This window comes from Mya arenaria, chromosome 10, assembly GCF_026914265.1.
Source record: "Mya arenaria isolate MELC-2E11 chromosome 10, ASM2691426v1".
Lineage (NCBI taxonomy): Eukaryota > Metazoa > Mollusca > Bivalvia > Myida > Myidae > Mya > Mya arenaria.
In genome coordinates, this window is record NC_069131.1 from 48,680,876 (window position 1) to 48,702,654 (window position 21,779).

At 34.2% G+C, this 21,779-nt stretch overlaps 1 long non-coding RNA gene across 2 annotated transcripts; it reads left to right on the forward strand.

The window, feature by feature from the left end:
* The first annotated feature begins 14,578 nt into the window (after positions 1-14,578).
* Positions 14,579-19,084, forward strand: LOC128207033 (uncharacterized). Of its 2 annotated transcripts, none has more exons than XR_008256638.1 (7): positions 14,579-14,649; positions 14,982-15,052; positions 15,444-15,532; positions 15,969-16,044; positions 17,200-17,276; positions 17,510-17,624; positions 18,975-19,084. It is a non-coding gene; the product is annotated as an uncharacterized LOC128207033 (long non-coding RNA). The 2 variants fall into 2 exon arrangements; XR_008256639.1 differs by having other exon boundaries at positions 17,510-17,614; positions 18,975-19,014.
* The last annotated feature ends 2,695 nt before the right edge of the window (positions 19,085-21,779 follow it).

Below are 21,779 nucleotides of genomic sequence, written 5' to 3' on the forward strand. Positions count from 1 at the left end.
ACATATGTTCGAAAGACATTATGGTACAATAGTTTAAACCCGGAATTATAGATATTCTTTTTTTTCTAAGCTAATTTTCCGGTGAATTATACCAAAAATATACATACGTGTTTCGAAATAAATAAAGGCAATGGTCTAATACATAGACTTCAATAGCATGAAATTCATCTTATATTTGTACTGGCATGTTATATGAATTCATTGACTTTGTTTTTGTAACACATTTCATAGAATAGAACGGGATAAAAATACTATACATTAAGAGGGAATTATCTGGAGTTCATACTTTCGAATTGCAATTTTACAGACATAAAGTATATTATAATAGTTCTGTGTAACCTTAATCTTTATTGGCGGTATCAATCGGATTACCTCGGCCTGTATCTATGTCAAAGCTTGCCGGCGATGGCCAAGTTGTTATGATTGAGTTGGTATTTAAAATCAAAATTTTCAAAATGATAAGCAGGGCTATTATAATTTAAGGTTTCATTATCAATTAAACTGTTAATGTTTATACAACATACTAAACTTCATATTTTATCATGCAACGTGGAAAGTATTGAAAGCATTGTTCTGCAATATATGAACTAGTCCCTTAGTTGGAATATTTCTAAAGCAGGTGTTTTCGAAAAGCGCCATCATTTCCTCAGCAAGAAGTCTGAGTTTTGCAAATACATAATCAAAGTGGCAAGAAATAAACACAAACATAAAAGAATACCGAATTTGTGTTCAGGTGTTTATGCTTTGAAGAAGCCCGTGTTTAGAATATTTATAATATTTTCAGACTTCTTCTTTTTGTCGCCTAAATATTTTAAGCACTTCCTTTAGTGAAGTGATTTAAAACAACAACAGCAACAACACACAATGACAACAACAACAACGACAAAAATAGCAATATCAATACTATCAATAAAGTTTAAATCCATTCTACAAAAACAACATAATCACTAATTGAGACATGTACGACATATCAAAGGCGTCAGCATGCTAACGTAGTACTATTATTTTAGTTAGTGGCAATTTGCAGTTTAATTGAAGATTTCACTTACTTAAGGTCTTAAATGAAACATGTTTTGAAGAATGTTTAAAATTAAGTTATTTGAGTTGCGTTGTATCTTGCAGAGATTGCCATTTCAAAAGAAATTGTCATTTTACCCTCTGATATTAATGTGCAAAACTGAACTTGTATTACTTAACGTTCCATGTATATTTTCTCTACGTTCAGTCACTCAGAATACAATATGGTTATTAGTACTGCGTTTTGATCCTGTAGGTTGTATTCGACTCGAGTGGATTTTTGCAGATTAGGAAATCAAAATCTGCAAAAATACGACATTCCGGATCAAAAAGCAGTACTAATAACCCTTTTATTATATACGTTACTGGTTAGATCAATGAAAAGCCACATGTTTTCATTATAAATGTCAATTAAACGACGCACTATTTTGTTTTATGACGTCGTTTTAACATCGCGCAACGATGCTTGTTATGACGTAACGACACAAGAGTGGAATACGGCTGTTTTCCACTGGGTTGGAATTCGGACTACCGTATTTTGCGATATGTATTGCGTGTGGATTTATGATGGGAATATAATAATTTAATTGAAGTATGAGGTAAACATGGATCTGACGGACAGACGTGCCAACCGCATTAAAATATCAAAAATGTTCCGAAAACTGAACACTCCAAATAATTAAGCTATGATTTTGAAAACTAACTACAGTTTGAGTTCAGTAATTTAATGCTCATAATAAAACAAGTTTTCAATTTTATTTGTAGCTTCGTAATCCTCACGAATAAACATTGGGGCGTAGTTGTTCAAACAAACTTTGAGTGTCATAAAAGATTAGAAATTAAAATATTATAAACTGAATTAAAATAAATGCCGGTTGTCTTTATGTATATATTCTACAGAACGTGTTTAAAATTCAAGTACTTTGTGCACTGGTTACACTCTTACGAGCCTTATTCTCATTTTTTCAAATGTTTCAATACTCAAATACTGTAAAAGGTTTTTGCATTTCATGGTGTGATTGTGATTGTCTTAAATTTTTATTTCCGTCCATCCAATCAAAGTCCCGACCTTGGCCGACAAACGATGAACTCGTGTGTATGATCGTAGAAATAAGACCACATATGCCTCATGCCGTTGGCAGGAGTATCCATAACACATGCCATTGAATGTGTATTGAATTTCACGTCGATATCATTCAGTCCCGGGACAAACCAGTCCGACCATCCGCTGGACCATCGGATCTTGTATGCAATGATGCGCCCTTTCTCGACGACAAGATCAGCCATATCCAGTCCAGCAGACCATCTGCAGTCCCTTGATGGCTGTTTGATGAAAGATTGGCAGGCGGGCTGAAAGGAAATTGCTGCAATCTATTATCAACTGAACTACAGAAATTTATAAGTGGCATCATACTTTTGATCATTTCTAAATAAACCTTTTATAACGGACAAAACGTATAAAACGTATATTAGTTTTTTTACCGGTGTAACCATTTTTTAGAACTAAACCTTAATTTCTTTAGCTAATATAAGCATATATTCATGATAATATTTCAAACAAGTTACAAATAACTTTACATTTACTTAGGTTTATATCCGTCCACATACACTATTGAAATACATAATAACAAAGTAAGATAGTTCATCGTCTAGTTCAGCGGATGTAGTGCTGAACGTGATCTTACGCAACTATATTCAGTCACGTTCAGCGCAACGTTTGTCAAACTATACGCCTTTGATCTCCTCAATATTACTTAATTTGATTAAACTAATACAACTGATCTGACCTATTCATGCCCTCCCCCGTCTTCCTGTTTATTTACATTTCTCTTTATTTGTCTACTTCCATACTAACAACGCACTTTATCACATACTACTACATACATTTGTCATTCACTTTTCACCTTATCCACCAAAATATAGCGATAACATCAATCTATTAATCATAACAACATTCACGCTGTTACAGAAAGCTTGAAAGAGTGACAGAAGCGAGGCATGGTTTTAGATTACAAGCCTCCTTCTCGATTCTGTCGAGATTATTTTGTTTTGTGCATATACCACTTTTTTACCTTTCATGTGGTATTACCTCAGAAAAACCTCCATTACTGATAATGCTTTAAATTCATGTATCCTTAAATATTCTTTTGATATAACTATTGTTTAAAACAAAGTAAAATACCTGTGAACTGATGTCGTAAATTACCAAATCGCTTCCTTTGACGGCAACAATCACGGAAAGTAGCATCAAAACCAACAGGATCTTCATGATTGTGCTTACACAATGTTCTCTAATTTTGAATTGATGAATTACGTGTAGTGAATTTCCCACTTGATGATAAACTGTTGTGTTTCAACGTATCATTGGGCGCTCTTTTATGGTGTGTATTCATCACGGAAGTAGAACATACATATTTGAACCGTCCAATCAGAGTATAGAAAAACCCTTAAAATGCACTTTCACAAGTATGACGCCATCAGAAATGGAAAACATAGCCAATGAGCTTGGATATAACCAAGATTATGAAAAAAATATGGATAGTTTATTGATCATCACGGATGTAGTAAATTCAAATCTTTATGGCCAATCAAAATTATACAAATGTTCTAAATTGCTCTTAAACTAGCTGTCCATGAGGTTTTGTTTTCACATGTAAAAAAAGCAATATTTTAAGTCGCTAAATAAACTTTTACACGCCTTCACCATAAAACTTCAAACACTTTATTTTTTGTAATAATTTATAACCTCACTAGAAAAGCCACAGACCGAGGAAATTTGTATGCATGCCTTATGCTATCAAATTAATCAGTCTTCGTAAGTCTGTATTACGTTTTGACAAGAAAGCTAAACAACGCCAGTGAACACTTAAAAGCAAGGAAAGTAATAAAGTTGAATGATCCATAATTCATTTTGGCTAAACGAAACAAGGCGACATCTTAATATTCCTGCCAATAATATTGCACATGATCATGATTAAAGTATTGTGAATATAGACTTGTCATAACATTGATTCTACAATACAGTCATCACGCCTTTGCTCTATTCATTGTTTTCACAATTATGAATATGCTTGCACACGTGTTACTTATTTCAGTGTATGATGCAATTACAGCACAATGGATGAAATACGATATAAGTACACAGGAATTTTATTCATTAACGCTGTATTTGTATACTATAAATGTGTATTTATCCTTTCATACAAATATACTAGATAACAGGGTGCACAATAAGCTTTTATATGTTAGTTGGTGTTTCTGTTCACGTAACCCGTTTTCGGACTTTATTAGGTATACAGGGATGATGTTGGTATTATTTCTCTTGTTTAAAATATTATTTAAACTAAATAAAAACGAAAGTGCTAAAAGCGTTGAAAGGCTATAGGCGCTACAAACTTATATTTACTATTTTACAATTCTGTTCACATGCAATAACAATCGATTCTCAAACGTCTTTTGAGTGATTCAAAACTTTCACCAACAATGCCTGTCATGATCTTAGCATAAACAATGTCAATTGATTTTTTTTTCATTAAATTAGCGAGTTTCACAACAGTTACTAATAAACCTATATATATTAGGATATATGAACATTGCTTTCATCCCGCTAGTTTCTTGCTATTATTTTGGTCTTTAAATACGCACTATTTTAATCCGCATAACACCTCACGTCCCATTTGTAACCACGGCCCATTTATCATTTTTACATGTCACGTCAATACATAGATCTGCAGATACTTGATTTCGATTTGCGGAACTAAATTATGTATGCCTGCGGATGTTATTTCAGATTACGTGTGACTCAAGTTTGATGAATAACGACACGTAAAATCTTACGTTATGTCAGTCCATTTGTCGAACTATTCCCTTTGGCATGTCGAGTTTTATGAACACATATTATAAAAACAAAACACGTTTAGACAAACTTTTTGTTCAAATTATACATTTGTTATGAGAAAAATACGTGACAAAAGGATGAACAGAAAATCACCCAAGTGCCGTGAATGAAAAAAAGTATGTGGTCCGCTCTTGCCAGATAAACATTGTCCATCCACGTCACTAACCTGACTAAATGTATTCGATAAATACGTGTAAGGTACAAATATGATTTACCACTACAATAAAGTAATGTACTATAGATATAGAGGAATATGAATATATCCTTAGGTTTGATATACTTTCTTAAATGTATGTCATAATATGTATTATTCAATTATACGTTAGATATATACTTCTCATACAATCTTGTGATTTTTGCCAAGCCAGGAATTATTTTAACACTTCAATTTTCACCTTTTATGCCAAACATTGGTGAATACCACATTTAATTAATGACCGCCTATAATTGTAATGTATCTTTAATTCAGCCTGCCTGTGACTCGTTCGTCAGAGCACCAGCGAACGACTTTAGATGGGCTGCAGGAGTGGACAGTGCCGACCTTGTCGCCGAGATAGGACGAATCATTGCGTATAAGATCCAGTGGTCTGCGGGCAATTCAATTAAAATTAAATCAATATTTCAACACTTGTGAGAAGCAGTACTCTTCTAACAGCATGAGGCATGTATGGTCCTATGTCGTCCATCATACACACGGGTTCATTATATGCAAGCAGCCTCATTCGAAGATTTGTGAGGGTTCGTGCAATGGTATGGACACATTTTTCAGCCAAAGTGCTATGTCGCAATCACCCATCTTGACCAAAAAATCGACTTACCGATCTTCCAGCACAAGTGCTACGTCGCAATCTCACATTTTGACCAAAAAAAAAATCAACTAATCCATTAAACAGCACAAGTGCTACGTCGCAACCACCCATCTTGACCGACAAATCGACTGACCCATCCTCCAGCACAAGTGCTTCGTCGCAATCACACATCTTGACCGACAAATCGACTTACCCATCTTCCAGCACAAGTGCTACGTCGCAATATCCCATCCTGACCGACAAATCGACTGACCCATCCTCCAGCACAAGTGCTACGTCGCAATCACCCATCTTGACCGACAAATCGACAGACCGATTTTCCAGCACAAGTGCTACGTGGCAATCTTCCATCCTGACCGACAAATCGACTGACCCATCCTCCAGCACAAGTGCTACGTCGCAATCACCCATCTTGACCGACAAATCGACTGACCGATCTTCCAGGACTTGTACCTCTCAAAAACCGCCCATCGGGATCGAAAATATGACTATCAGCACCAGCGACCAATTTGACACGACTCAAATATCACACTATCCGCCTAAATATTCCGGGAATACCAATAATAACGGAAACAGTCTAGAGAAGAGTCATCTTTGTACTACCATACTGATTCTCATCAACTTTGCAATTATTGCCTTTAATTACAAGTTGTATTAACTGTTTCCCTTAAACGTGAAGGTTATTTTAAATTTCACCATCATGACTAGCATTGTTAAAACCCATTGGTTCGATGTGCATGTCGTTAATTATGCAAGGCCTGCCTACCAATATAACCTTGTGAAATCGATACCAAAGAAATATAGACTAAACTCAGTTTAATAGGACATCGAGACACAAGAATCTAGAAGCCAAAAATACAACAATATAAAAGTGACACAAAGAAAAGAAATCCCGACATGTACACTAGAACATATATACTTATTTTGTTATCTGTTTAATGTAAATGAGAATTTGTTTGTTTATAGTGTACATTGCTGGTGTTTTAAACAAAAACATGGACAAATATATTTCCGTGTACATTTTTCTATAAGTAGTAGTAGTAGGAGTAGTGCTAGTGGTGATTGTGGTGGGTAGTAGCTGTAGCAACAGTCGAACCACGGACAATATTAACACTATTTTCAAGTATTTTCACATACCTCCAAAACAATAGCTGAATTCAGATTTGCTATTTTATTTAGATAATATAATTGTATTCAATGTTGAAAACAGATTATAATGTAAGAGTTAAATGAAAATATGGCTCAATTACTCATATGTTTAGTTTCCGAAAATAAATTACTGTATTTATGACTTTTATATCTGTAAGAAGAAGTAAAAGATACATCGTGTTTGTTCTTTGCAATGTTCTTTACAGACCCCTGGTACTTGTTTCAATAAAGATATTTATGGACTGTAGATGTAAATTGAAAATATACCAATGCCATTTTATTGTTGTTGTTGTTGTTTTTATCTTGCTACATAATGATGTAAATTGAGCATACGCAAGTACTTATAATGAACACAAATCAATAGAACTAAAGAAATCAAGGTGTTGCCATGTATGGCTTTTCGAATGACTTGACATATTTACTTTTAATTACGGCTTAGATTGCTATTTCATTGAAATGGGCCCATGCTACTTTTCCGTAGTTGTTTCATATACTTAAAACTCGCTCCTCACCAAAGCGATTCCCGGCCTGGGCGCATGTGAGTTTGGTTAGTGGTCAACAAGCCGGACAAGTGGGTTTTCCCCGGCACTCCGGTTTCCTTCAGAACACAAGACCACACTCTCGGGCAACATCGTGCCAACGAGAGTAACATAGTATAAGTAGTCATAACTTCCTTAATAGTCATTGTAAAACATATTATGTTTAAACTAACATATGACAACATTTAAACTACAAGCATGTTTGTAAAATCTGTTTTACAAAGCGATTGGGGCATGAGTTTGTCTAGCAAAAAACATTTTGATTTTGTGTGAAATATCATTCGTCTCATTTCGGTTCAACGCTGTATCCTAACCTCCTGATGCTATCAACTCTTTCAATATATCGGGTGTCTCAGTGTTGTTGGTTTTTAATAAACGTTTCCTGGTCAACCTCGCCATCTGGACAGGCGACACCGTAGGGCTCCTTCCTGCAAATAACTAAACCAGAGAAAGAAACAACACCTTTTACTAAAACCACTTGCGACGTACATGTATACTTTGTGGAGGACAAACCTTTGATCCTTGTTTTCATGTAGTTGAAATATATAAAACGCTTAGCTCTTCTGATTGGTGAATTTAATGCATTTATTTTCATGCTACCCTCACTTTTGGATTTATTACCAAACGTCACTACTTTTGTTTTATTTTGTTCAATGTTACAACTTGTGTTTAGGTTTACATTTTTTTTAAACAACATTTTGAAAAAGAGGATATTTTGAAAGTTTTCTGACGTCCTTTACAACGTCTAGTTGGAGGTGTTAACGCGTAATACATGACATTTCCCGGAATTTCTGATTCAGATATAAAGACGAAAACTCGTATAAGTGATTAAATGCATTTTCTTAAATATAATCACAAATCAGCAAATAAATACATTCAAATCTTTTCTCCATGATATATAGAACGTTCCTGAAAAATTATGTTACTGGAAAAAAATGCTTATATTGTACACAATTTGAAAAATCATCACCGTAGTCTGTAAAAGGATCTTCTGTGCTGATTCGGATTAGGAAAATGAGAGTAGCGTTGTACGGATTGTTCAATACACAGTACTATAGTTTCACTGTTGAACATGGAAAAAGAAAATGATCGGAAAATACATCATTACAACAGACACACGCTAGCTGTGATGGTTGTCTTAATCGAGTATCGTCAATAGAATGTTCCCCATATGATTCAACTTTTTTATATGTAATATGTGCATCTAGAAAAGTGTTCGTGTAACATGCTAAAGGTTTCTTTTGCTTGTCTTTTCAACATCATCAACTATATGTATCTAATCAAGGTTTGTTTTCGTGCAAATATCTGTATTTCTTGAGATATACCTTTTGCCATTACCTTTTCTAATATGCCTGTTATTGTCGGTGCAGGTTCGCAACTTTTTTATTTGTCATACGAAAGAGCTACAGAATGACACAGAAATGGAAATATCATCATATCTTTCACAAGGATGTGTACATTTTGCAGTTTCTATTGTGTTATGCTTGTATGTCAGCCTAGGTTTGTTATATGCACTGACTCGATAACATTACAGCTTACAAAACGTTGGAAGAATACATTATTTCAAGCCATCCTGGATAACCGTAGTCAAAAGCATATGTTTAATTATTTGGTAAGCCTAGTCTTTTGTAAACTAGATGGTCAAAAAGGCGGTGAACTCCACCCTGCCCAATCTTTTGTTTCGCGAGCTTCATTGGGGTTTCTCATTACTCACTGTGTAGTACACAATAAATAAATAGCAAACTGGGAAGTTTTGTTTTGATGTTTGAAAAATGAAAATGGAAATAGAATGGACTTGGGGAAATAGGCTGATAGAAAAGGCCCCCCCCCCCCTTGTTGAAAATCCCCCCCCCCTTATTTTCACCCCCGTTTTCTGTATTCCATCATTTGTTGTGGCTACAAAACATTTACCACTTTTAGCAAAGATACAAACACACAAACATACACTATGACAGCCGATACAGATCCAAACATGTCAAACATGTCAAACATGTCAAACATGTTAAACACGTCAAAATATTCGTATGATAAGAGATTCGGAAAACGTTTTCGATGTTGTGAGTGGTGTGGTGGTTACAGTAACATTGACTATCTCCTACTCGTTATGAAAAACTGTGTGTTCGAACATTCCGCGTGTCCAAGCTGTTTCGATAAATACAATGGCTCTTGTCCTGCTTGTTGGTTGAACCATCCAGTTGCGTTAGCACACATTAAGGAAAGGAAACGATACTACAAGAAATTGGGTAAAATAGAAACTAACGACTGGTTATTGAGAGAGATGAGGCATGATTACCTCGCCACCATTAAGAAAAGCACAAGGGAAAAGTTCAAAAGTGACGTGTTGATGTTCGCCTTTTTGTAATGCAAAGCTCTAATTGGTATAAAAGCAAAAGACTGCAAAACATTTCAAAAGACTGCAAAGCCAAACTGCAAAGAGATCATGGCAAAACCAAACTGCAAAGAGATCATGACAAACAACTGCCAGTGTGACGACTGTAAATTTTTCAGATTGAATTATTATGACTGTAAGTTTTACGAAGTTGAGGACTGCCAGTGCGACGACTGTAAATTGTACAGACAGAAGATGGATTTGAATGATTCCAATGCCATGAACTGTGAGATGGATGAGATGGCTAACACCGTAAAAACACAGAAATCAGACAACAGCAATATCTTACCGCAACAAACCGAATCGATGAGTGTTGATATGTTGGATAAGGAAATGTTCATGAATTATTATGAAATGTTCAAACCGCAGATGGATTTAAACGATTCCAGTTCCAATGCGGGAATGAAAAGAAAAGTGGAAAATGGTGAGATGGATAACATTGTAAAAAGACAGAAAATAGAATACAGCAATACCTCCCCCAGCAAACCGAATCGATGAGAGTTGGTATGTTTGACAAGGACAATGACTGTATGGATCTTATTTGATATTTATGCAAAAAGCTACAATGTGCTTCTATTTGAAATAAATGAACATAAAACCAATATGAAAGTTTTGACGATGAATAATATCGATGAATTATTTTTTTGCTATTATAAGGTCTGTAAATTTTGGTACTGGTTACAAACAATCTACAATCTACAACATGTCAAGCAAATCATCTCCTCAGCACTACTCAACTGAAGACGAAAAACTACAAGCAATGGCAGAAGACTATTTGCGAGATGCGGCAGAGTCTTGTATGGATGTGAGCATGGATGAGAAAGAATTCAGCGCAGTAAAAGTAAAAGCAGACGTTCTTACTCCACCTGCTAGCCCGATAAGGAAGAGGTTCAAGGCATGGGAAGGAAAAGATGAAGCTACAGCTGTTGTCCTTTCAGATGATGACGATATCGAGGATGGGAATTTTAGCGATGATCTTGAAAATTCTTCGCCGGCTTCCCCTTTGGATCATTATAAAGTTGCGAAAATACTTGAACAAATATACAATATTCAGGAGTCAAAATATGAGGCAGACCAGATCAGGAGGTGCGTTGAAATGTACAGAGAGATCAAGTATTGTGAGACGGAAGAAGCGAGGACAGCACTGAGACACAGTTCAAACGATTATGCTGAACCTGAGATTCTAAACGATTTTCTGTTGAAGCACATAGGCTATATGTGGGAAACGATAAAACCGTACTTATGAACAATGAACCTGGGGACTCTGAGTATCAGGACTTTGGAGACATTTAGTGTGTTATGATGTTTCAAGTTTTTGTAGATAACGATTCAATTGTAAAATAAAAAATGAAAAAATGAAATATTCTTTGTCTTGTGTTTTCGTAAATGTGTAAAACGCAGCAAATATAGACAGTAATTTATTGTTGCACCAACAGTTAAGACTTGCCATGTTACTGTTGTCAAAACATTTGAATTACATAAACTGAATGAAATCGGCTTGACACTATATAAGTGAAATATTTTTGAACCTCTTAAATAAAGTATGGCTCACAACAACGGTCCAAAAAACTCAAAATGTATTTCGTATGATAAGAGACTCGGAAAACGTTTCAGAGCTTGCCATTGGTGCGGTGGCTACAGTAACATTGACTATCTCTTGCTCGTTATGAAACAATGTGCATTCGAACATTCCGCGTGTCCAAGCTGTTTTGATAAATACAACGGCTTTTGTCCTGCTTGTTGGATAAACCACCCGGCACGAAAAATGAATAGAAGAAACATTAAACGTTACTACAAAAGATTGGGTAACTCAGAAGGAAAAGATTATCTGGCCAGAATCAAGCAAAGCGCAAGAGAACAGTTTAAGCAAAACGTACTGAGATTTGCGTTTCTAAGACTTAGGATAACATAAAATAAACATAAAAAACGAATGCTTTGAAATTGCTTTTTATTGAATTTCGTAATATTCGCTTGTAAGTGGCAAAGTAAAGTAATTCATGAAAAATCTTGAGTGTTTTCGTTGAATAGTTCCATACAGGCAGCTTCGTCTAAGAATTGCTGGTTGTCTGTTTGAGATTTCAAGCGCAAAACTTCGTCTTCCAATGCCGTGTTATTTTGCTTAAGCTGATTGTTTTCCGCAGTCAGCTGTGACAGATTCAATGTCAAGCGTGTTACTTCGTCCTGCAATAGTTGACTATCGTCCGTATTCGAGTTGTGCACATGAGTTTGCTTATACCGATCGTTCTCTCTGATCAACCTAAACACCTTTTGCTGTAGTGCGCCACATTTCTTGCGATACTCGGTCGTTTCTAGTTTGTTTTGCAGAAAAGTTTTTTCGATATTGTCAAGTATTGAGACGATTTCTTTGAACGTAGACTCGTGCTTGTTATCACCCATACATAGTCTCGCTACGAAGCCGGTAATTTGTAAATTAAGGTTGCTTATGTCCGTCATGTTTGTATTGTGAGCTAGTTCACTGTAAGTGTTATATATCGTGGAAAGAAAACACAAAAAAGTGAATTACTTTGTTATGATATAATAACTGTTGTTAAGATTAGTGTCATACACACTCTCAAACAATTATGTCGAGCCAATCAGCCACTCATTCTGATGATGATTATTTCGAGCGTGTTGTAATCGAATACTGTAATGGTGATTGTTCTGATGATGATTCTGCTGGTGATTCTTTCAAGGAAATTGAAGCCGAATATGAAGATACATATACGTATTATGACATATTGAATCGTGTACAGGATGCTTTAGCAGGCATGGACAAAGGTAAACTTATGGAAAAGTATGAAGGTGGATATATATTCAGCAATGGTAGAAGTGTAGATATCAAATATATGGACAAAGGACAGTCGTACGTAGTATCTGATTTGTTTAGAAGTCGCAAGGAACACATTACCTACGAGATCATTGAACTCAAATATGGGAGTTTCGACAACACGAAATATGAAAGTAAAGAGTTTGATCCACCAGTAGTGATAGTTTTCAGTAATGATGTTCCATGTTTGAAGAAATGTCCAACGTATCGATGGTGCGTGTGGAATATTATAGACAATAGACTGAAAAGTTATGATCAAGAAATGTGTCAATGCAAATGTTGTAGAAATTCTTCCACATCAACACCGAAAAAAGAAAAGATAAAACACTAAAGAAATTTTAAAGATAAATGTCTTTACGAGATGTTTATTTCCTGAAAATTAAAATAACAATTACTAATATAACTACTCTGTCCCCATCTCCGTCTTTAGTCTCCACTCAATAGATAGTTGGAGACAACGCATTATTTTTTTCATATTATAAGGCTTGAAATTTGTTACTTGTCATACACATTCTCAAACAATTATGTCCAGTCAAGCATCGACACAGCAAACAACACCTTGTGAGAATACAAGTGAAAACGAGCAAAAAAGCGAATCTTGTTCTCAGCAACCCATGAATGATATCAATGAATATGAAAAAATGATGGAGATGGCAGAAGATTATTTGCGAGATGCTGAAGAACAAAAATCGAGCGAAATCGAATCCATGCAAGATGACAACCCAGACGGGGCAGCTTGTTATATGAGAAATTGCTGCGTTTGTGACGGTTACTGTTATGATAGTGATAATTTTGAAGACATTGAGACCGTAGACGAGGAAGTAAAAATTGACGAAATTGAACCAAGTATTTTTGTGAGCGAAAACAAGAATTGACATTAGTTTTCAATCCGCTCAAACATGATGATACTTCATTAAGTGCTTTCCGAATGAAAAGGTTCAAACAATTGTTTTGATGTTTTAACTTTGAATAAATGCGTTGAAATGCAATTTGATTGTTTGTTTTATCTCGATTGAAAAATAGAAGCATAGTGACATAGTAGCAAGCACTGTACCTAGCATTGAAGATTGCATGGTCCATGGCTTAAAATAATGCAATGAGTGGAACGTATATAGTTCATATATAAAACTTATCTTTTCTTCTCATGTCATACTTGTCAAAACCTACTGATCTAGTATATACAAATTATGGGTTTCAAGAAAACCATCAAAACGTTTTTAAAGAAGTTGCTAAGAAGGTCTGATGCAAAACAGAAAAATATGGACAGTGTGCAATTGAATGCGAACATTAATATGGCAACTGAAATCCACACGTGCCCGAAACTATATCCATGTTTGATTTGTTTCAACAAGGGGGATGCTGAGAAAACAGAACAGAAAGCCGCAAGCCATCAGTGCCCTGAACTGTATCCCTGTTTGGTGTGTTTGCTGCAAGAAGACTCGTCGAGTGTTGATAAAACTTACAAGGTTGTTGAAAAGCTCAGTAGCAGGGACTTAGAGAGAAATGAGAATCACGAAGCACTTCGCCAGTTCTTCGCCAGGCGTGGGAGACAGTTTGTGCCAAAACGTTGTTAACAATAAATTGAGTGATGAACAGACAATGAATAGTAGCAAAATAAAATGTATGAACTGTTCGTGTTTTATTGTGTTTATCTATAGTAATCTATTTGGAATCACTTAAGCTTCAAGAACAACTATGCTTGCTCATAGTTATCAAACGAGTAATGGTCATATAGTCATATATATATATGTGCAAATCGCTATGCATAACTCCTCAAAGATACACAGAATGTATCGTAAAATGCTACAAAGTACGATACTTAAGCAAAATAAAACATGAAATAAAGTAAAACAATCACAGAATAATGTTACGATTTTCAGTACAAAATTGACCGTTCAGCAGCAGCTCTCAGCTAATTATTATAACGGAAAGTGTTGCCTGTCGTATTCACTTGGATACGGTTGAACCATGTAAACAATACTCTTTGTGTGTAAAATTTGGGATATTTTCTGTGTTTGAAGGTACGACCTTGGTAGTTATAGTTTCTATAATGTTTTCGCGATTGAACCAAGCCGGGTTTATGCATATACAAGAGATATAAATGATTTTACGAGGTTTTAAACATTTCCAATTTCAGAAAATATTTCTACTTTCGATTTCGTTTTTCTGAAAATGAACAAACTTTTTTTTTCCTAATGTTTAATTTCATAAAACGATACATAATACATAATAAACATAATTTCAATTATTTTTAATGAGTGTATTTTCTTTATTTTCGTAAAAGTTTAAAAAATAAATAAATAATGCAATTCATGGAATGATATGACGTGATATGTATGACGTCATATTGCAGAGTTCTTGCTGTGCGCTGGTCGGCCATCTTGAAAAATAAATTGTGAAGGTCGTATTTCCAGCTTTCCTGCGGTAAATATGACATGCCTGTTTAAAAGTTTTATGCGAAATTGTGTCTAAATATATGATGTATCATATTACCAGCAAGTTTTGTCGATGTATCTATTGAAATCCATAAAAACTTCTGTCAAAAGAAATTGCTCCCAGCTCGTTTTAGAATGTTTCGAACATTCTCCAAGCCGATTTTAGAAACTTTAATTCTCGGCTAGATATGTTGAAAAACATAGTAAGCAGTGTTAATTCATATCTCTTGTCTTGTTTATGTCATATTTTGAATGATTTTAACTTTGTTTAGGGACCAAACTGACAAAAATAAGAAATGGCAAATCATGCAAGATTGATAAATATCTTCTTCTATTTCTTTGTTTGAAAAATATGTTGAAAATTATTTTTTTTAAACCAGAGACGGCAGTTCAGATGCAGTCATCCTGTGTGTCAGAAAGCTGGTGATCAAAATGGTTGAAGGTAGTACCCAAGAAAGTACATTTACAAGTAAGTAAAATCACTGAAAATTAATTCCATGAATTGAACTGTCATATCATAATCTCAGTGCTTAGTCTGTTTGGAAATATGCTTGGAATAATTTTTATAAACTGATAATTTATCTAATAACAGACAATGTGTTTGATTTATTACATTGAACTGCTATTAGATACATTTTCAGTTTGTGTTTGATATCTACCAATGCCATAAATGCATAATTTTGTTCCTGTTGTGAATGATAAGAAATGTTGGGAACATAATACCTTCTGCATGTGAACAGTTTTTCTGTTTCTGTTTGTATGTAGGAAGTATTTTGTTTTCAGGATTATTTCAACATTGTTGATGTGGATGAAATGTGCACTTAGCCATGCTTTTAATGGAATGAAAAATGTAAAAAACTAACAAGCAATATGTGCAGTTTTGTTGATAAAATGTTTTGTTTCAGAGTTGTGAGGAGTAACCTAGCCTATATAACCTGAAGCTCACCCAATATGCAGTGTGTTCTGCTCTGTCAATAACAAGTAAGTAATTTCACCAAATTTCATCATAAACAAATCTCAAAGTTACAATGAACAGTAAAGTTAACTCATCTTGGTACTTTGGTATACTGAAACACTGAACCAACATGATTTGATTTTGCTCTTTGTACTTATTTCACATTATGGTAGCAAAATTACAGCTATGTGTCAGATTCATGACATTTAGCATTTGTCATACATTTCACTCTTTCAGTTGTCAAACCAAATGCTAAGTGTCAAATTCATTCATGATATTTAGCATGTGTCATACATTTCACTATATTATTTGTCAAACCGAAAGATGAATGTCAAATTATTTACACATGCTTAGCAGTTTATCATAAATTTTACTCATTTTATTTGTCAAACCAAAAGATGAATGTCAAATTATTTGAAGATGCTAAGCATCTTATCATACATTTTACTCTCTTTATGACAAATCGACTCACAAATTTAAGCAAACCAGGTGACGATGTACAAATAATTTAGGGTGACGAGCTTTTTGGTTACCTCGCCCGGCCAAACAAAAAGACTTATATATATACTAAAAGTGTTTTTGTTTGGCCGGGCGAGGTAACCAAAAAGCTCGTCACCCTAAATGATTTGTACATCGTCACCTGGTTTGCTTAAATTTGTGAGTCAACTAAATCGTTCTAAATTCAATGTAAAAAAAAGTTTCATAAAGGGGGTACTCAGTGTGAAAAAACTACATCGCTTAAACGCAAATGCGCTTTGGTAGGTATATAGCTAAAAAACGAATGCGCTATGGTGAAAATCCAGTCAAAAATTTTGAAAAAAATTGAAAAGATGTGAAATAAATCATGATTTTAAGCACTGTTTTAGTGAACTGCTCTGTCATTTGTAAATCAAAACTGAGAGAATGGTTAATATGTTTTGAGACAAAGCATTTACAACTCACTGCAAATATTCTTTGGTGGTCAAAGACTTAATAGAAGTTAATTAGCCAGTGTTCATATTTAGTAAATGAAAATTAGTGAGTTGAAGCTTATATTGTTAAGTTTTATTGTATATCATCTGGCAGGGAAAACAAGATCATTTAAGATTCATGTTTTTGGTGGCAAACAAATTGAACAAGTATTGTTCTTATTTTACTCATTGATGTTTTCATTTTTCAACAGAAATGTTTTGTTTCTTCAGCTCTGTATGGCTGGTCTGACCTCAGTGGAAGTTGTTCGTTTAAATGGTTTCGGGACATTGAAGTAAAACAACACGAGGTAAAATACAAAGTGCTTATTTATTTTTTAACTTGTTCATCCAGTAGTATATGATAAAAAGTTTTTGAACTTGTTCATCCAGTATTATATGGTACATACAACAATAATGTAGAATATTAAATCACTGAGTTGCGGCTTCTCTGAACAAACATCTGTTCACTTTATGTCCACAGTGTTTTGAGAAACAAACAGGGCATCTGTTTTCCCAGTTTGTAGATTTTCTCGTTTTGCAGAATGTCCCACCAAGAGTGAAGGGCTGCCTGTTTGCTTCAGATTCCCAGTCCTCCTCGCTGATGATTTCTGAAGTCCTTACGCAGTCACCCCAGTCTTCAACCTCGGTTTGTACAGGTGATAATGTTTTTGAACCATAGTTCATTGTCATGTCATTGGAATTGTTCAGCTGCTCCAGTTCTGACTGTAACTCTGTTTTGAGTACAGCAAGTCTAGCCTCAAGAATGGCAATTCTTTTAATTTTGCGGTTAAGTCTCTCCATTGTACAGATCATAAATTGCTGTAGGTTTCAAGTTTTGTAATGATATTAAGTATGCGTTACATATTAAATATGCACAAAAATAATGCATTCGATCTGCATTTCACAAGTGTAAAACATCACAAATGAATGGTATTTCAATCTACTTTTTTGTCAAACCATATGACATTATTTGTTCATGACATTTAGAAATAGTCATACAATGCAAATTCTTCTAGTACACAATCGCACATAAATAATTCTTTCAGTTGTCAAACCAAATGCTAAGTGTCAAATCGATTCATGACACTGAGTATTTATCAAACATTTCACTCTATTATTTGTCAAACCAAAAGATGAACGTCAAATTATTTACAGATGCTAAGCAGTTTATCAAACGTTTCACTTTATTACTTGTCAAACCAAATGCTAAGTGTCAAATCAATTCATGACACTGAGCATTTCTCATACATTTCACTCTATTATTTGTCAAACCAAAAGATGAATGTCAAATTATTTACAGATGCTAAACAGTTTATCATAAATTTTACTCATTTTATTTGTCAAACCAAAAGATGAATGTCAAATTATTTGAAGATGCTAAGCATCTTATTATACATTTTACTCTCTTTATGACAAATCGACTCACAAATTTAAGCAAACCAGGTGACGATGTACAAATAATTTAGGGTGACGAGCTTTTTGGTTACCTCGCCCGGCCAAACTAAAAGACTTATATATATACTAAAAGTGTTTTTGTTCGGTCGGGCGAGGTAACCAAAAAGCTCGTCACCCCAAAATACTTGTACATCGTCGCTTTGCGTGCTTAATTTTGAGATTCAACAAAATCGTTCTAAAATCAATGTAAAAAAAAGTTTCATAAGGGGGGTACTCAGCGTGAAAAAACTACATCGCTTAAACGCAAATGCGCTTTGGTAGGTATATAGCTAAAAAACGAATGCGCTATGGTGAAAATCCAAAGTCAAAAATTTTGAAAAATTTGAAAAGTTGTCAAAAAAATCATAATTTTAAGCACGTTTTTAGTGTACTGCTCTGTCATTTGTAAATCAAAACTGAGAGAATGGTTAATATGTTTTGAAATTAAGCATTTATCATTTTTGTAAAAATCCAATGTTATAAATGAAACCAAAATTTACCAGAGTAAACATTAATGTGCTATTGTATGTAAGAATGTTTCGTCTTTTACACGTTTCATTTCATTTTTTCAGATGAGATGCCATACACAGGGGACCCGACAGAAGACAGCAGACAAAATTCGTCGATCTATTTGAAATGTCATTGTTTATTTGAAAAAAGATACCTATCCACACTTGTTGTAAAATATTGTTTGTATTATATGTGCTTTGTACCGTTGCTTTTTGTTTATCAGTAATTCTCCAACACTTGCATTTCGTGTTTTACATGAACATTGAAAATTTAACATACAGTAAATCATTTCAAAAAATAAAAATCAAATGGAGAAATACTGATTTATCTGTTTGCTTTTAATGTTTGTGCTGTCTTGCTTACCCCAGTAACGCGGGTCTTGTTTGCTATTGTGAGTACTGTTGTTATTTTTTTTTGGCCATCCAAAGTATTGTTCACGAAAGATAACACATTTTTTTCATAAAATTGGTTACATTTTGGTCTGTAGATTTTTTTCATTGAAACCACAGTCAAACGGTTTTTCACTATATTTTTTTTATGAGAAACAGCCAGACTTGGTCACGGCTGAAACCGAGGAACATTTGTGATTGAACAAAATTTTAGCAGTAATGCTGCTTGTAATTCATAAATTTATTAAGCTTTGGTCTTGTCATATTGATAACGATATTGGTTGGAACATAACTTGGTAAAATGGTAAACATTTTGAGTGTGCACAAGAGCAAAATTTGCACTGCATTTTAAAATGTTTCATTTTTGTGAAATGCTGTTGACAAAATGATTTGTTTGCTCGTGCCAGCATGGGTCGACGAGATTCGTTTCTCATTGTCCTTTATGCGGCGGTTTAGGATGCAAGCCTGTTGTTTTGTCAATGTCTATAAAGTTCAGCTTGAATGAAAATTGAAATCATTATTGCAAGATCAAGAAATTTTTAAAAAAAATGTTAGAATGTAGATGCGTTGTGAAATGTACTAGGCTCATTGCATTCTTAGTTTGGTTTCGAAGTGCAAAACTTCATTCATCACAAACATTCCTCTTGAACGACCGAACATTGATATGTGGCAATGTTTTCGTTCAGCAAAATGATTTGGCAAAAGTAATTTAAAGGCTAGCATGAGTATGGAGGTGTCGTTAGACCAGCTTAGTATTGGTGTAAGGTGGTGTACAGTGCCAATACTAGGAACCGCTCATGTTCACCATGTCACGCTACAGGCAATGAAAAATAGGGAGTGGCAACCTCTTTGTATCGCCGTGGTCCGACAGTCCACACAGTCTTTACAATGAGAGGGGAAACATAGGCAATCGGATGCTTCTTCCTAAGTGTGCCTTGTCGAGTAACTGCCTTTGGCGTTGCCTTTATTTTCAAATTTGTGAACAAATAAAACTAGGTTAGGGCCACATAATAGGGTTACGATGAAAATTAGGTTTCCCTTTTAATGTTTGAAGATAACAGCCACTGGCGTTATACTTCAAAAAATGGCTCGAAATACACATATCACACAAACATTCAACATTTCAACATTTTGTCAGCAGCATTTTTTCAAAAAAATACTCAGATGTACAAAAATAATGCAAAACATGAACAGCAAATTCACAAATTCTGCTGTGTTGAAATTTAAAAAATCAAACATGAGATTGTATGAAAAAGCTTCTTTTTTATTTTCAAACATGTTAAATCTCACAATCATAAGCCATATGTACAAAAATAATGCAACTCTGAATTGTAATTTCATGCTCTCAACAAAAAATATGCATCGAAAATTGTGAAAATCTAGAAGTTGACGAGAGATCTCAAGATTTCAAAAAACGAACTATAGGCTTTATTTCACACAATACTTCATGAAAAAAAATCAAATCTTCAAAATGTTCATAATCTAGAAATTAACGAGGTATCTCAAGATTTCATAAAAAAATTATAGGCTCCATTTATTCAAAATTATAGGCTCATGCAACTCCTTCAAAAAAATAACAAATTTCAATAATGTGGACCCACGTCCATGAAACCTGAAAAATTGATAATTTACTGACACTGGCGTTCACACAAGATTTCACGAAAAATTTAAAATCTTCATGATATCAACAATCATACATCACAAGAACTCTGAATGACAATTTTATGATCTGAACATTCGAATATTTTGAAAATCTAGAAATTAACGTTGAATCTCAAGATTTCAAAAAAACGAACTATAGGCTACATTCTTCAAAAATTATAGGCTTCATAAAACTCACTCAAACACTCAGATTTCAAAACCTTCAACATTTGTGCTCTGAAACTAGCGTTCACACCAGTTTTCATGAGAAAAAAAATAAAATCTTCATATTGTTGAAAATCTAGAAATTAACGCGGGATCTCAAGATTTCAAAAAAAAATTATAGGCTTCATTTATTCAAAAAATTATAGGTTCATGCAAATCTTTCAAAAAATTATAGGCACATGCAAATCTCAAAAAAGTTACAATTTTCACAATCATAAGCAATATGCACAAAAATGCAGCATCAAGTCCATGAAACTTGAAAAATTGATATTTTACTGAAACTGGCGTTCACACAAGATTTCATGAAAAAAAATAAAATCTTCATAATGATCAAATTCAACAAATCTACATTTGCAGCAAATCTCACAGATCTCACAATCATAAGCCATACGCACAAATTCCACCAAGTCCATGAAACTTGAAAAAAATGATATTTTGCTGAAACTGATTTCAAATAATCTTCATAGAAAAACTACTTCATTCACAGATTTCAAAATCTCGAGCCATTTGTACAATAATAATGCGGAATCAAATGATAATTCTGGAACTATTTCATATGAGCGTATAAATAAAAACGGTAAAAAAAATAGTCCTAACCATTTATGCACAATT